This window comes from Phoxinus phoxinus (assembly GCF_949152265.1).
Source record: "Phoxinus phoxinus genome assembly, chromosome: 11".
NCBI classification, from domain to species: Eukaryota; Metazoa; Chordata; class Actinopteri; order Cypriniformes; family Leuciscidae; genus Phoxinus; species Phoxinus phoxinus.
In genome coordinates this window covers 31,830,531-31,848,670 of record NC_136886.1, presented here as the reverse complement: position 1 = coordinate 31,848,670, position 18,140 = coordinate 31,830,531, and the positions used below count along the sequence as shown (strand labels likewise).

Sequence of the window (18,140 nt, the reverse complement as noted above, 5' to 3'; positions counted from 1 at the left end):
CATGCATTTTTTTCTTCTTCTTTTTTAATTTAAAAAACAACTTGAAACAAGTCCTGGACAAGCAATTGGTTTAATGGGTGAGATTCAAAAAAGAATCCAACGTCTCCTAAGAGGCTAGATTCAGTTTAATTTCACTGCTTTGTCATGGTTCAAAGATGCAATGCTCTGAGAGTTTGTGAAAGAAACATTTTTTTCTCGCCTGTCTACTTCGATCACCATTTTCTCATTTCGACATCTAAACTCCTTTGTGGAAGAAATAGATTTGAAAATTATCAAACAAATCCTCACTTGTATGAGTAACCACTGAAATTCACAGAGTGTGAAACCGGTTCTTATTTTTCTGCATTTGTTAATTAGCATCCTCTGCGATTCCGAGTTTCTTAATTAATCCTGGACTGCAGTTAATCTACTAATCTAAAAATGCGCACACACAACATGTAACATTATCTCCTGGTTCATTAAATCTAATGGTTTCAATATTCTACACCAATAAACTGTCACAGACCTTCAGTATAGAACAGTATTCTCTTTGGGTTGCTAAATATGCATATTTCTCAAAGACAGTTCTTCTGTATAAAGCTCTAAAAATCGCAAAAGCGAGTTGCCAAGCACAGCATCTCATAGTATGAAACCCAGTTGATGAGGGAGAGAGTTGAGGGAGGGGTGGGTAGGAGGGAGGGAGGGAGGGAGGGAGGGAGGGAGGGAGGGAGGGAGGGAGGGGAATATTACCTTTAGGTGGCACTGTTGTTCTGTATGGAATATTCTAGCTATGGGCCAACATGCAGCGTCTGTAATGCATGGGGAAGAAATGGGGGCAGTTACTCGTTCTCTCTCTGACTCTCTCTCTCTCTCATTCACTCCCTCTCTCTATCTCTTGCTCACTTTTCGTCTCTCTCTGTCTCCTTGTCTTTCCCTTGCCCTTTTGTCTGCGTGTGTGTGTGTGTATGGGAGCATCTCTCTCAGTAAACAGCTCATGTCTAATGATGGACTGAATACACAACAGATTGGTTATGGCTGTTAGAGATATAAGATAAGGTCTGACCGTTGGAGAATAAACACATACACGCTTGTTTACTTAGCTATCTGAAAAAACTTCTGTTTTTTTAAGGCTAATTATGGTGCTAATTATTACTACACACTACCCCAAAACTTACCCATACCTAAAACCAAGCATTTTGTGTTTTTAAAATGATAATTTAAAAAAAACATTTATGAATGTGAATACATTCAAGGACAATATGCGCTAAAATCTGGATACAATTGTGTGTTTGTAGAATTTTTGTTAAAATTTTTTAAAATTATCATAAAAATTACTTTTAATTGAAGACAGAATCAGTTCACATCTGGGGACTGGGTTTTTTTTTTCTTCTTTTTTTTCTTACTTTTTAAATTATGAACTAAGAATTCTTTTTAGTTTATTTATGTCTGTTTTCATAATTGAGGACAGAATAAGCTCACCTCTGGGGACAATTCTGTGTTTTTAACAGAATTAGTTAATAAGTTAAAAACAAATGCAATTCTTTTCATGAAATGAAAGTTATTTCTCCAATTGAGGACAAGATAGGCTAACTTCTGGGGACAACATTATGCCCAAAGGATATCAAAGAAGACCAAACACATTGATTATATATATATATATATATATATATATATATATATATACTGTATACTGTATACTGTATAGATAGATAGATAGATAGATAGATAGATAGATAGATAGATAGATAGATAGATAGATAGATGGACTATTGGTTGTTATTCCTTCTTATTTGTTAGTTATGGTGCAATTAACAAAGAGTTATTTACTATAACTACAGACTAAGCCTGTCTCAAAACATTGTTTTGTTTGTGTGAATTACTTTTTCAATTGAGGACATCCCTGGAAGTCCCCAAAGGGAAGTTTTGTCAGATTTAGCTCACTTCAGGGGATAATTTTGTCCACAAAGTGTAGCTAAAGTAAACACACAGTACTCTGCATATTCCAGATTGAGTGTGTGGAGGATCATTTATAATTTTCTTAAGCGTGAAAGCTGTACAAACAAAAGCTTGTTTAATATTGTTTCCCGGGCGGATGCGAGTCTGGAAGATGGGGGCGTTCGGGTTGGCTTGCTCTTGTGTGGGCGGTCCAGTTCACGAACATGCATCGGAGCAGGCCACACAGGATAAGACCCTCCTATAGGTTACAGCACAACTCATCCCATTCCCCTTAAGAGAATCCAACTAAATTAAGCATTTCAAGAGGTTTCAATGAGATTTTGGATATGCAAGGCAAATTCATTGCAGTCTCTTTCCTTCCCCCTGTCTCAGAACTGCATTGTAGGGAGCAAGAAAGAAGTACACCAATGTAGAACGACAGATTACATAATGAACTGCAATCCAGGCCAAGAGAGTGGCCTCTGCAGCTACTGTCCTATTGGGAAACCATGCTGTCGTGCTGTACATGCCTTTTACGAATGACTCAGTGACCCAAAACAATAGCTGCCACTGTAAGCGCAGAGACAGATGCCTGTCAACGCTATAGATGAATTGTACATACTGTGAAATGCACTGTTCGCTTAGTCCAGAGGGGTCGGTTTTTGAACAGGGGTTGACCTTTGTGTTTCTGTCTCGATCCTTTAAAGGCCATTGACTGTGCGTTTCCTTTCTAAAACTCATAGATACTGGGGCAGCCTCCATACAGAGCTAGTTAGCACAGCTAGAGGCACATCAGTGGCAAGCTTATTATGGCACCCAAAACCTCTGCTGACAGCCATAGGGCAATTAACACTTGGCCTTTCTGTTCACCGACTGAACTGAAGCAATGGAAACAACAATGAGCACATGCAAACTTGTGTGATAGTCAGGGGTGTAAAAAAAAGAAAATAAATTGTTTTGCTTTGCCACAGTGCAATGGAAAAACAAACTGTTGGTGGCCATGTAAAACTATTGCTTTAAAGGGATAGTCCAGTCCAAAATAAAAATTCTGTCATCATTTACTCACCTTCATGTCGTTCTAAACCAGTATGTAAGTCAATGTTTTTTTGGAACCCAACATTCTTCAAAATGTCTTCTTTTATGTACCAGAGAAGAAATATATATTATGACATAATTTTCCTTTTGGGCTGAACAATCCCTTTAAGACCAAGCAGAAGCAATTCAAGTATAAGACCATTGGGTATATGTTAATGCATTTATCCTTATAAACTTACATTGCATTCAAAGCTTACTGTACGTTTGGTCAGATCTTGCATTGCCTTGGAATTAAACTCATGACCTTCTTAGCACCATGCTCTACTTTCTGAGCTATAAGAACTTGTCAAGTCACATAATTAATCAACAGTACCTGTGCTAAAATGATTTATAAGTGCAATAAAATGTCAACTTTTCAATCGTTTCTATGCCACTGCTGATAATAATAAGTATTGTAGGGGAATTTCCACTTTGTATCCAGGAATCAATGCGTATCATTCCTTGCCCATTTGTCTGTCACTTTACTGTGTTATTCGGAGTGAAATTCAATCATATAGCAGATACAAATTGCTCACCTTCCAAAGAACTCATTGATGAACAGCGTTTATTGCTAAATAATCTGAGTAGGCCATTTATTTCTCATTTGTAGTTATTTTTTTATTGCATGGGGCAAACACACACACACACAACACGGTTCAATAGCTTCTCAGGATGGAGGCGCATTAAAATGTCTATTACGAAGTGCATGAAACATTTAGGTTATTGATTAAGCGTGCATGCATAGTGTGCAAGACTCCGCTCTGCGGGAAAACTCCTCAACAAGCCTGATTAATAAACTCAGTTGGAAAAATTTAACTGGGAAGCAACTGCTCATAGCAAACCGAAGTCATACAGGCATTTTTTGTGCTTCATTCTAGAGAAGTCTCTCTGCTCATACTCCTATATAGAGATTGTAGAATCATTTGTTCAGATTTCACATGAAAAAATCACTTATACCACATCTATTAGATTCAGATGTCTTATCTGATCTTTGTCCAGAAATATAGATTCTTAGAAAGCCTCATTTATATGTATCCAAGCTCTAAGAGCAGGCTAACGGCTCTGCCTGCGAGTGCAATAATGACTTGCAATTATTCCGAAGTGATGTGGTTATTCTGTTTGGATTAGGAAGCAATCAGACCCGAGAGATTCAGTGGGACTGTTTTTAGAGACCAGATGATTGTCTCGCATGCACTGTTTCCTCTGTTACTGAGCTGTCCTCTAATCTGGCAAAGCAGAGCGCAGGCAGGTTTTTCCCACTGTCACATAATAGAAGGAATCTGTACGCATCGCCTATCCTGGGAGTCTCAACGAGCTAAAACAAAACCAAAATGGAACAAAAGTGTCTGGTTGCTGACTTGAATTGCAACATTGAGTCTTAAGAGATTACGCATGCATCAGGCTCACGCTCCGCCATATGTGTGCTAGACAAAGGTTACTAGAGAGGGCACAGAGCGAATAGTGTGTGTGTGTGTGTGTGTGTGTGTGTGTGTGTGTGTTGAAGCTCTCTCGAGTGGCTTTATGCTTCAATGAATGGACATCCTAATGCAAACAGTAGAGACTCGAGACGGTACGGGGGAAGGCGGTAATAGACTCTGCATTGTGATGGTGAAGGGCCGGGAGGGAGTAGTTCTTTCTCCACAGGTTCATTTGCCACATTAATAAGGGATTAGCATGGACGGGGCTCCCAGGATCAGGGCCTGAAGTTTGAGAAGATTAATGGACTGTGACATTATTGCACCTGAGGGGGATGTCTGTTGCGATATCTGGCACGTTGAGCTGATGGAGGGGCTCCATTGGGCCAGAGAAAGAGATTTAGCTAGGGTACAGCACTTGCGGCTGCTCGCTGCCTCTCGTTGTCTTGCATAAAGAGCCTCTGCAATTCATTATTACATGTTTTTGGGCTCCACTTTGACTAGTTTACGAGGAGATTTGATTAAATACTATGTAAATCACATTGGACTGGTGCAGTGTTATGTTATTAAATGAACATTCTGTCATCATTTACTCAACCTCATGTCATTCTAAACCTGTTTGCCTTTGTGTAGAACACAAAAGAAGATATTCTGAAAATGTATTCAAAGGGATATTTCACCCAAAAATGAAATTTATGTCATCATTTACTCACCCTCAAGTTGTTAGTAAGTAGCAAGTAAGTTTGTTACAACTTGAGGGTGAGTAAATTATGATTTGTGGGTGAACTATCCCTTTTTTAGTCCACACGTTTCAAAGTAATTGGGGTCCAGGGTTGTTTTGGACCCCAGTGACTTTAATTGCATAGGCAAAAATAGTTCTTGAAGAAAGTCATACAGGTTAGGAACAACATGAAGGTGATTGAATGATGACAGAATGTTCATCTTTGGTGCGAACTATCCCTTTTAAGACCAGTTGAGGGTGACCGAGGGATGTAATCTAATGCATTTTCTCAATTTTTCACCTTCAATGCACCAGTTTTACACAATACACATGGCACCACAGAGTAATCTAACATCATTCAGAACCCCATGGTAGGTGTTGTCCCAAATGTACACATTGGAAACCAAAGATTCTTTTCTTTGGAAAGGTTCCTAATTCTCCAAATCAAATTTGTACACAAATCTCTCTCAATTTAAGGGTCAGTCTTGCTGTTTCAGCCCAAACGCCAGTGGCTTACAATTCTGAAATTTACACGGCCGTCCGTTTCTCTTATGTAACTCATTCTGCCTCTAGCGCAGTTAGTCGAATCCCCCGATGGGAACAAGTAGGCTTATCTTTCAGACCCTTGATTGTGCACGTTCTGCACCCAAGGCCGAGGTGAAAACTTCTCTGTTTTGTCCCTGTGAGGTTCAGCCTATGAAGTTCAAGTTGAACTCTCTCGGTCTAAAGTGCTTTGCCTTTATAGCCCATGTTGGGGCCAAACTGTCAAACTGCTTTTGATAGGGTATGATGGAAGACAGGCGAGGCGCTGCAAGAATGGAACATTGCCTCAGGACGACCGTTGCAAAGCCTGTGTGAAACTCCTAAATATAGGAACAAACTGTACGTCTGAGGTAGGGTTGAAGGCACCCCACTTGGGTGCTGGCAGAACTTTTTAGCAAGCTCGAGACTTTTATACAATCATACAGATGTTGTTGTGTGGTAGAATGTCAAGCAAGACCTTCCTCTCCTGCATGGACAATACACTGAGATACTCACACACTTCTGCTATGCTAACAACCAATGAGGGGGAGTTTTTTTTTATTTAGTAAACAAAATAGCACAGACCGTTGGCAAATTACCAGGATTTTGAAGATTTTCTGACATTTGTTGTTGACTTTCCCCCCCCCCCCCCCCATCATTTTCATGATCACACAATTATTCACACAACTGTAGGTAAATACGACTAAATTATCCTTTAGTGGCCTCAAAAATTATTTGGGCATTTGATCCACACTTAAAAAAAGGCATGCATTTCATTTCACAAAATATCAAAGTAAGTGATACCCACAAATAATGCTAGACCTATGCTTAGCCAATTCTTACTAATTTCTTACAATTACTTTTAACTGTTTTTTTTTTTTTTTTTACTTTATGAAGTCACTTCCCCTCAAGTTTACTCAGGTGTCCCAGCAGTGCAACCACAGGTAACACACTAATGTTTCACAACCAGAAAGTGTCCAAATACTATTTAGAGTATTCATTACCACGAGCCAGGACTCAAACTCGGGTCGCAACCGTGCTACATGTTAGAGCGCTATGGGCTCCATTGATATTTAGGCATTTTAAGCAGGGTTTAAATGTCCAAATATGTTTCAGGCCCATGAACATACCAAGTATGTTTCTGCCTGGAAGAGAGTCAAAAAGAGAGAGAGAAAGAGAGAGATCAAGAAACCAAAAGATAAATATTCCAATGTGTTTAGTTGTGTTGTTTCCTCTGCCAGCTTTCTGGCAGCTCATTTGCTGAAGTCACAAGCAAAAGTCAGCATCATTCATCATAATTTCATTTCATAAAGCAAACTGATTGATAAGAGATGGCTCCCGGATCCGCTCTGTGATCTCTGAGAGACTGGATGAAATCCTTTAGATTTTTATTTCCATATTTTTAATCCTTCATTCTCATACACATATTAACTTTGATTGATTATTGGCATTGCATGATTCCTAATTATATATAATGGAGAATATAAACCAAATTATTAAATCCTGTCACAATAACATCAGAAGTCTCTCTGCTTATTTCATCCTATGGTACCTACATGCTGCAATTTTGAATGACACCAAAACGATGCATTTGGGTTACAACCTACACAATATGAAATGGCTAAAGTAGATACGGTGGAAGAAAATGTTTCTTGACTCGTTTGTGATGTACTGGACACTTTACATTTTTTTTCCACATGTTTTCACACTGTTTCAAATGCTCACCTGAGGAACAGTAGGGGTTCATCTAATGTGCACCAACTCACCTCAACATTTTTGGGACAGAAGACACACACTCCACATGATCACTACTGTACACTCTTAAAAATGAAGGTTCCAGTTAGAAACACAAAGAACCGTTTAAGTCCTTCATAGAAAACCATCCACTTTAAAGAACCCAGAAACAATTACTCTGATCTGAAGAACTTGTAATGTAACATCAAGAACTTTTCTAATCTCCAAAGAGCAAAAAAAAAAAAAAAAAAAACAATGATAAGAGGAACTGTCGAAGAACCTTTATTTCTGAGAGAGTACTGTGCCCATACTTAGGTGCTGTTTCTCTGAAACGATGACATGATTATGACACAATGAGCCCTGTAGGGCCTTTCCAAAGGTTGAAGGAGTCATCCTGTCAGATCACAGCACCCCCTTCTCTTCAGATTAATAGCTTTGATTACCATAATCTGTTGTGAACTTCTCCTGTTCCACCCCTCCCCTGCACCCACCGTAATTTATATTGTACATAAAAGATGTTTTATGTAAATTGACCTCCTGGTAATCTTGCTTAATGTGCTGTGTTATTCTATAATGGACTGTTATGATTTTGTTTCTGCATATTTTTTCTTTCGCTTGTTATAATGTACTTCCCCACTGCAATCTGTATGCAGCTCAAGTAATCCTTGATGACTATTAATATAATTATTTTGTTTTTGTTTTCTGCTGAGCATTGTTTGAACAGTGAAAGTTTATCTTTTTAATTTCATAATAAATGTTGAAAAGCGATTTTATTCTTTTCTGGTTTTTAGTCCACTGCTTTTGACACTGAAACTCTCCACTTTTTAGCGTTAATCAGGTTTTACTGCAGATAAAAGCATTAGTCATTATTCACTCAGTGTAACACTTTCATCATGCAGATCTAAGGTTTATCAAAGTTTAGAAAGTCTGCATCTGTTAAAATCACATCTACGCTGATTAAAGTTAACTTTTGAAGCACAAAACTTGTTGACTGCTCAAAGTAGGCCTACATCTATTAAAAATAGACTGATGAAGAGGTATATACCAGACGTAAAAACAGTATATGCATACACATATTTGAAGAAATCTTCACAAGTCTGAAGATGTATGAAAGTTCTTTTGCTCTTGACTGAAAGTTGTAAAATGGAAGCACTGTTAAATAAACCAATGATAAACACATCTGCCAGGTGGCAGTGCACATTGCACCAGTAATGCGTGAGCTTTTTGTATAGATTTACAATTATAGATCAATATAAGTGCATTTCAACTTAACACGTTCTACTATAATTCTGAACTGCAAATTGAAGGATATAAAAATCTGAAGGGATGTATCACTTTGAAAGCCGGTATAGGAAAGCCATATTACATGTTGCCTCTGGCTTTAGAACAGTATGAATATGAACTGTTTAAAATATTTCTGTGAGTTATAAAAGGACAAAAGATACCCTGAAGCTCGGTTTGGTTTAAAATTTCAAGGATTTAAGATACTGGAAAAAAAGTGAGTTTAAAAAGCTAATGACAGTAAGAGAGAAAGTGGAGAATTGCATTAATAGACTAAGATGAAAAGAGAATGGACACATATTGGTGTTTGCAGACCTTTATATTCCAGTATTTGACGGACACTTTTACATTGCTCACATTTATTCATGCATTCCCTGGGAATTGAACTCACGACCCTGGCTTCCATTATGCTTTTATACACTGCAGGCCTTTATATCGGAGAGTACCAGCTAAATGAATGCACACAATTTTATATATTGACACATTTCTTACTGAAATAGGAAGTTTTATGAACCATGATTTGCTACTTGCTATTTTATTACTAGTTGCTTGCAGATGGTATTATGGAGGACATTCTCAAACTTGACAGAATTTTTATTGGATATACATTGACAGGTCTCACAACATTTGAACAGTCAACCCCAATAGTACTATTTTAAGAGAACACTAGTATACAGCAATAAATAAATAAATAAATAAATATAAACATTTACAAGATACATTAACATAAGACCCAGACTGTATTCAAAATTGGTTCATTTGCATAATGCACAATTGTTAGCTGCCAAGAGTGCAACATTAAGAAGCATTTGCAGACTGCGCTATTGTAATCATTTTGTTATATTAATGCATTTTAATGCTTGATTCGAATTACTTTTGTCCCGAATGGACCGGGTTTTGAAGCTCAATCAGTTCAACTTCATTGTGATGACCTCAAAGCTAACAGACATGGACTAAAAGTAAGTTTGGGAACCAAGAATTGGTTCTTATTCAGAACTGGACCAATTAAAAATGATGTTCAGTCACATTCAGTTTCACCGTAATTCTCTGACAGAAATTCCTGCAGTACTTGTTCAGTGTTACAGGTAACAGGGTGATCCCAAATTCACTACTTTATTAAGAGCCAGTTCTTTTTAGTGGATCAAACACATCCAACTTTTACAGAATCAAGTCTGATTCTCGAACGAATGATTATAATGAGTCAGTTTTTTAATGAGTCAAATACATACCAAGCTAACAGTTTAATCCAATTCCTGAATGAATAATTATGAGCCACTCTTTTTAATGAATCCACAACATTCTGAACAAATGACTCTAATGAATCGGCTCAAATATATACAGCGCATCCAGGGTGTTCCTGGTCCGATTCCTGAACGAAATACTGACTCTAATGAGTTGGTTCTTCTTAGTAAATCAAACACATATAGCTCATAATTAACTGTGACACTCAGGCCATGTTCAGACAGCCAGCAAAAATCTGATTTTATCCAGATGAGTAAAGTCTGGACAGCAAAAAAACAACAACATATGAAATCGTTTTGTTTTGTTTTGTTCATATCTGATTCAAACTACATTTGGAGGTGATTTGAAATATGATTCCAATCAGATTTTTACAGATGCGTCTCAGTCTGGGCGCTCTCGCTGCTCAAATCAGATTTCAAATTGTCTTTTGCGTCACTCTTAACGTAACACACAACAATAACATCAAAACTGGTGACGGAAGTATTCATACAGTGTTCAAATGGTATGTCCAAAGATTTCAGCATTTTCCTGTGCTGATTAAAACAAATCCGATTGTCTGCAGTCTAAATCAGTCACTTAAATCACTTAAACTATCACTTAAATCAGTGTAGTTACTGACTGGTTGTTATATGGCAAAGTGTAGTAGTTAAATATTCACATGGGTTTTGTTGCCATGTTTCAGAACTGTGGTGGATACCTGCTCAGAGATCAGCTTCTTCTTAATATTTGTCTAAAATAAAAGCAATCAGCCTAAACAAATAATGTTTAAGAACAAGGACGGCAGTAAACAATGTATGTAAATGTGTGATTTGCATTATAAATGTAAAAATAGTCTTGAAGGCATATTTAGCGTATCAAGAACGTGCTTACCAAGGCGATTAGTGGTAATACAACATCAACAGTTGACTGCACACACCTATAAAGACATTTCTACCTTTCTGCCTAAGCTTTCCCTCTATGGCCCTTTTAATTTGATAGGTTTACACTTCACAACAGGAGTAAATCTCTTTAATAATATAAGAACCAAAACAGATTAGAGTTGAATATGGTCTGATGCTTCGTAGCAGTTGTTTGGTTGAGAACTGACGCCTAAGTGCTGCATAAACACATGCTGAGTGAACGGATGTATATCAAAATGCAGAGCAAACACATCCACGGCTTAAAGTCCTTCTTTAATCCCTTCATTTTTGGAGCGTGGCCTCCGTTGGCGGGCTGATGACTTGATGAGCTTGCGCTGGGATTGAATACCGAGAGATAAATAAATACACAAACAAATCTTTGAAGGCTAGGGTTAGAGTAATCCCATCAGCACTGTCTTTTATGGTGGACAGCAGAATTCGGTATGTCCGGTAAGCGCTTCAAACATCCTGTTTTGACATTATATATATATAGCCTATATTAATATAATGTGGAGAAGTATATAAACATTTAGAGCAGGATTGGTTCAGGACTAGTTCATTGGTCTGCATGGGGCTCTGGGGCTTTTTTCGTCCAGCTGTTGCTTTGACAAGCAGCTGAGGGAGGAAAACGAATTACTATGATAGTGTCAGCGTTAGGTAAACCAGCTGGAGTATAAACTCAAATTAGTGACATCCCCAAGGCATTCAAATGCTGTCATGACTTCCACATGTAGACTAAAGCGAACTGCAAAAAAATGCCGTTTTCCCTCCACACGTTTAAATGTCTTGACCCTGCCTCTGCTTTAATTTCATTGGTTGAAATTTCATTGGAATCTGTAAACCGCTAATTATCCTTTCTGCCCTCAGAACATTTTTAAGTAAGAGTGTGTTCACACTTGGCATGTTTAGTTGGATTAAAACAAAAAAGATGATCGATGAGAAGATGGGTCTCGGTCCGCTTCCAAATAAATTTTTAAGCACCAAAGACATGTAAACGAACCAAAAGCAGGAAAATGAGACCCTAAAAAGGACAGAATGCATACCTGTTTTTTCTCTTTATAGATCTTGGTTTGTGTGACGGAGAGAATTCCTGTTTCTGTTTTGACTCCTTTACACATTTTAAAAGCTCTTCACGAGTTCTCAGCTCATCAAAATACTTAGCATTATTTTGGATGTTCGGTAAGTTCGGTTTCAAAATAGGCAATATACCATAAAAGCCGACCAATCAGGTTGTGAACGTATCCATATGCCTTTAGGTCCGGTGTTAAAAATGCCAATCTGAACGCTAAGCGGACCAGGACTACATGTTTTTTTGGTCTGGACCAAACTAACCAAGTGAACCGAACTACAAGTGTGAACACACCCTAAAACTCCCACCTGCTTCAGTGGACTGTAATAGTGAAGTAATATAGGGAATAATAGGGTATAGGTTGCGATTTCAGCTCTGGCCACTGTGTTCCTGTAACTCGAACAGTTGAGCTTGTTGCTAGCAGTGTGAAGGTCATGGGTTTAATTCCCAGGGAATGCTTAATCTTACACTTGAATGTAATGTATGCTGCTTTGGATAAATGTAAATGGTCTTAAATCAGTGTGAAATACATGGTGACCATACTCAATGGCAATCTACTAATACACAGTACAGGATCCCCGCACAGGGATTTTTTTTTTTTAATTAGCCATATGTTCCTATATGACTTACTAATACGTCAGCATGTTTTACAAATTTGGTCCCTTATTAAGAAATTCATGCGCATGATATAATAGTTTGTTCCCTCGTTTTACTATGGTGGCCACATCATGATAATTTGTTTTAGTCAAATCAAAAGGAGAAAACTAATTAGTTCAAGGTAGCAACGATTTATTTTAAACAAGGGAACAAATTAAAAGTCATGGGAAATAAAACTTACTTTGTGTAATTTAAAAAAAAAAATCATAGCCATATTTAGCGCACCAATTGACACTTATGGCTGAATGTCATTGCATTAGAGAAAAAAACTAGGCATCTGCAAGTATGCACTTTTAAATATTTAGTCCCAAAGTGATTTTAGTGAATATATGTTTAGGCTGTCAGTTACCTTGCTGTGAGTCAGTCGATAAATGAAGGTATTCTACCTTCTAAGGAAACAAAAATGTAATATGTAATATGCATTTAAATGTGCCTTGTTGCCTTCCTATCTCTATAGTATCAATTTTCATGAAGTTCAAACACATGTCCTAGCAGACTAAGCACAAGAGTGCTTCATCATATTAACCACTCACGTTTGACAACCAGAAACATTCAAATAATCTTTTTTTCTTTGTGAAATGTGTTTCACAATTAACTTGTTTTAACATTTATCCAATGCAATGGCATCCATTCATTTTAAATTGTTGCTGAAGTGTCTAAATGTTGTTTGGGGCCACCATCTCGTGTTCAAGTAAACCATTAGAGCAAGAAAGAGAGAGAAAGACAGAATCATAGCTGAGCTAAAGGGAGGAAAATGTGCTCAGCACCCTGAGACTACATTTTCAAGACATAAAATCACCTCTTCAGACTGACTTTGCAGTCGGTGATTTTTACGATGGCAGGCGTGGTATTAGTCGCTTCAATCTGTATATCCATCTCTTGCTTTGTCTTGGCCCAGGCAAATCGATGTTCGTAAGACGCAGTAAAAATGACAATAAAACTCAATCTCAACTTTCAGTCTCAATCTCTTTTTATTGCACCGCATTGACAAGTCTCACGACTGGGCCGGGAGAGGTAATGCACTGAAGTGGCCTACTAACTCTTGCCAGCGCGAGGAAAATAACCCGGCTGATTGCCGGGACTCTTGATTGCGTGGAGCTGGACGGTAGGCAAAAGCTGCGGACCGTGATGCTGATTTACTTCCTGAAGGGACGCGGATGATGGAACAGGTGCTGGAGTGTAAATATACATGTAGATCGCCATTTGATTGTAATGACACAGTGGGTGCCAAAAGCTCTAGGCCAGACGTTTTTCTTTTTTCCCCATTTGCTGATTGTCTGAGCCACTGTTTACTGACCGCCTGGCATCTGGAAGTTCATTTCCTGCACTTAAAGGGTTAGTTCACCCAAAAATGAAAATTCTGTCATCACCCGTAAGACTTTCGTTGATCTCCAGAACACAAATGAAGATATTTTTTATGAAATCTGAGCGATTTCTGTCCCTCCATCGACATTTCATTCCACCGAACTACCCGCAAGTGCTAAATTAATACTCAAAGATCAATTTATTTGACGAATTGAACTTGTGAGGTAACGCAGCGGTGTTTCACTTGGTCTACACTATCACACTAAACTGCAAGTGTGACAAGTGAACAGGTTGTCGGGGACGAGCCATTATTTAAAATTGGAATTTCTCTGAAATTAAGGGACAGAAAGCTCTCAGATTTCATAAAAAAACATCTATATTTGTGTTCTGAAGATGAACGAAAGTGTTACGGGTTTGGGTCCACACTGACACTGTTGTTTCCTTAGTAAACAAGTACACTAGTGTTTGAAATAAAACTTTATTAGAGGCTAAATGATTGGTTTGTGTTCCAAAGGAGTTACATTTTAAGGATCCTTTATTAAAATAGCATACTATTTGTTCTTGCTAAGCCAATCTACGAAAAACAACATACAACTTAATAATTTAGCAGATGATTTCATCCAAAGCAATTCAAGGTATACATTTCATCAGGTAATGCATTCACTGGGAATTGAACCAACAACCTTGATGTTTCTAACACCATGCACAAAAGTTGTCAACATGTCTCACACGGTATATGTCATCTCAAACATGCTCTTCACTGATACTGTTGCCTCCTTGGTAAACAAGTGCACTAACTTTTTTATACAACTTTATAAGAGACAATTGCTGCTTGTAGAGAAAATGACACCACAACTGAGTGACAGTGATAATGTGTAATAATATACATATTTAACTTCTGTATGTTATTGCATATTTTCATACAACAAATGAAATTAAAGTTTTTACAAAAACTTAAAGTTTTAAAGTTTTGCACATTTTAAAATAAATATTTTTATTTTAAACTAAACCCCCAGGGACATAAGAGTGCCTCATGGATAAGAAACACTGCTCTTGGCAAAATGAACTGTAAGTGGAAAGCTATAAAAACTCAGCTTCTAAAAGGTGTTATTGGGTTGAAAGCTGTGTGTGTGTGTGTGTGTGTGTGTGTGTGTGCGTGTGCGTGTGCGTGTGTGTGTGTGTGTGTGTGTGTGTGTGTGTGTGTGTGTGTGTGTGTGTGTGTGTATGTGTGAGTGTGTGTGTGTGTGTGTGTGTGTGAGACAAAGAATGTTTTGTTGTCGAATACGTTCGATGTATGGATAGTGGATGAGTATTGATCCAAGGCTTTATCCCGCCGGCTGAGCGGGCCGTTGAAACCTTGGAGCTCTTGTCGGGATTCTCAGTATTTGCTTGAACAATGTGAAAACACATAAGAGCTACGATCAGTCTGTCAGCGAATAAGCTGTCACAGAGGTGCTGCACCGAGGGATATTTAACGCAAACATAAAACATGCCGTGTCTGTTGTTTTATCGTCTAGGGAATGTGAAATGGCAGGGTTTTGAAATCACACACTGCCACGTGCCTCAGTGCCTCCTCTGCTCACCACACCACGTGAAGCTTTTCTTTTTTTCCATTGCAGGAAAAATAACAAAATGCAAGGAAATGTCATTCAGGCCAGTGACGAGTCACGTCTTATCTCAGCTCCATTATATGCAAGGGTGTAAAACATTTGGCTCCCTTATTTAGATGATGCGATTCCATCCAGGCGAAGAGCTGAATTAGCAAAGGAGGGTAAAATTGTTTTCCCGCTATCTCGCCACAAACACAGACACCGGCCCCCGTCTTCCCCCTCGCCATCAAGCCGATAATGCTCCTGATAAAGTACATGGACACCTGGATTTATTTCCTCCGTTATCACTCGCTTTATTTATTTATTTCTGTGTCCTTTCGTTTACAACCCTTACTTCTCGATTTCACCTCACCATCTGCACGAGGCCGTGCACAGTGATTCCGAAGCCAAAAATACCAGTAATGCCGTAGTTTCTCATTTCTTTATTTTTTTTTCCCGTTGGCTTTTTAACACACTAATGTGCTGGACAGATGGCTGCACACTATGGTTAATACTGTTCCCATTAAGTCATGCGCTCATAGTAAAGATAAGGGCTGCACTGTTGCTCACACTTTTCATGTATTCAGGAGCTCTAATTGCTTGGCAATAGTAGCGTTGGCAGAATGGGCAGCTTTTACCTGAATGTAACATTGTTGTAATAAACACACCACGTATAGGGGGCGGCGTGGCCGATTTCATATTCCACGGTAGCTGCATACTGTATATCATGGTAGTTGTTGTTGCTAGAAATTCAGCAACTAAGGGCTGATACATAATGCATTTTTTTTACATAATCAAGATAATAAAATATACTGAAATAAACATTATTTGTGAAAATATAGAATTGATTCTCATTTTATTTCCTTTAAAATGGGTTTATAAAATGTTCATATTTTTTGTAATACTGTTAATATAGTCAAAAGTTTGTAATAATATATATATATATATATATATATATATATATATATATATATATATATATATATATATATATATATATATATATATTAATCTCTTTTGCTCACCAAGGCTGCATTCATTTGATAAAAAAGCAGTAAAAACAGTCATATTGTGAAGTATTATTACAATTTAAATTGTAATCAGCAATCAGCATCATTACTCCAGTCTTTAGTGTCACATGATCCTCAGTATAACTTATTATTGATGCTCAATTATTAATAATGGTTTTAATTATTATCAATTTTGAAAACAGTTTTAAGTGCTTTTTTTTAAAACTGTGATACATTTTTTCAAGATTCTTTAATGAATAGAAAGTTCAAAATAACATCATTTATAAAATAACATCTTTATAAATGTCTTTACTTTTGATTTGTATCAATTGAATGCATCCTTGATAAATAATAATAATTATAATGTAAATCAGTTTTGCCATCAGAAGAATAAATGACACTTTAAAATATATTAGAAAGATAACAATTATTTTAAATTTTAATAATACTACACATTGTTTCTGTATATACTGCTTTTTTTTATTTTTTATAAATAGCCTTGGTGAGCATAAGAGATATAAAAGTGTTAGAAATGTTTAATTATTCCAAATAATTAATATTAATATATTATTTTGAAATAAATATATACATATTAAATAACTTATATCCAACTATTATTAAACATAATAATCTGTAATAGAATAGGAAATGTTTTGCCTTAAGTAACTTGACCAATTTCCCCTACACGCACGCACACACGCACGCACACACTTTTTATATGTTTTAAATGGTTTATATACTGTACAAACTGTATATTCCCTCCCTGTATGCAAACCCTAACCGTCCCAATCACAGAAAACCGTCTGCATTTTTACACTTTCAAAAAACATCACTAAGTATGATTTATAAGCTGTATTCCTCATGGGGATCAAAAACAAAAAAAGTCCCCACAAGGACATTGATTTTGGATATTTCCATCTTTGTAGGGACATTTTGTCCTCATAATGTAAGGTTTACCAGGCCGCACAAATACAGCCTACAGCTCTAGAACATGTGGATCTCCCATGACCCCATTTCACAATCATTTCTGACTCTGCTGATGGCTTGAGTCAGTGTCTTCGATGTCTTCAAGACATCCGCCCTACATATCAGTGGCTGGATACATTCTAACCCTCATTCACAACCCTTATCAGAGTTCCCTGTATCCCTGAGGCATCACAATCCAGGGTTCTCCGCTGAAGCGTTAAAAGGTTACGGTAGGGGTGACGTCTGACGCACCCGGCTCCAACAAACGACCGCTTCTTCTCTCGCCCCGAACCCCCCAGCTCAACCCCAAACAGTGTCTGCGTTGTTCTCATATCCGAGGTGATGAACCTTTCAGGCCCTCTGGACTTAAAAATACCCCGAGCTCTTCAGAGGAAGCCCGAATACAGGAGATGTGGGAGGGATGAGGATGCGACGCGATGCATAGGGCCGCAGCAACCCCTGACGAATATCAAAGAGCCCGGCACGCTTTCATCCTGTATTCGGCTCACATTCACGCTATTGAAAGTGACCCTGTGTCACAGTTTTCAACGCTGACAAACAACAGCCTTATACTGGACTGCCCCCACACTGAGCACATTCATTTTTAAATGAGTCTCTTGCAGGAGGAGAACAAAAAGCGCTTTCCGTTCTTCCAGAATTATGGATGAAAATGGAAACACTTTCATTTAGAGAGATTTCAAATAGATCACTTGGCGTGGAAAAAAAGAAACATATCAAAATG

The 18,140-nt window shown here is 37.8% G+C and overlaps 1 protein-coding gene across 5 annotated transcripts in view; it reads left to right on the top strand.

Annotated features, from left to right (window-relative positions):
- Positions 1–18,140, top strand: part of pcdh9 (protocadherin 9) — a 243,264-nt gene that overhangs the window by 4,482 nt on the left and 220,642 nt on the right. The gene's annotated exons all lie outside the window — the stretch shown is intronic.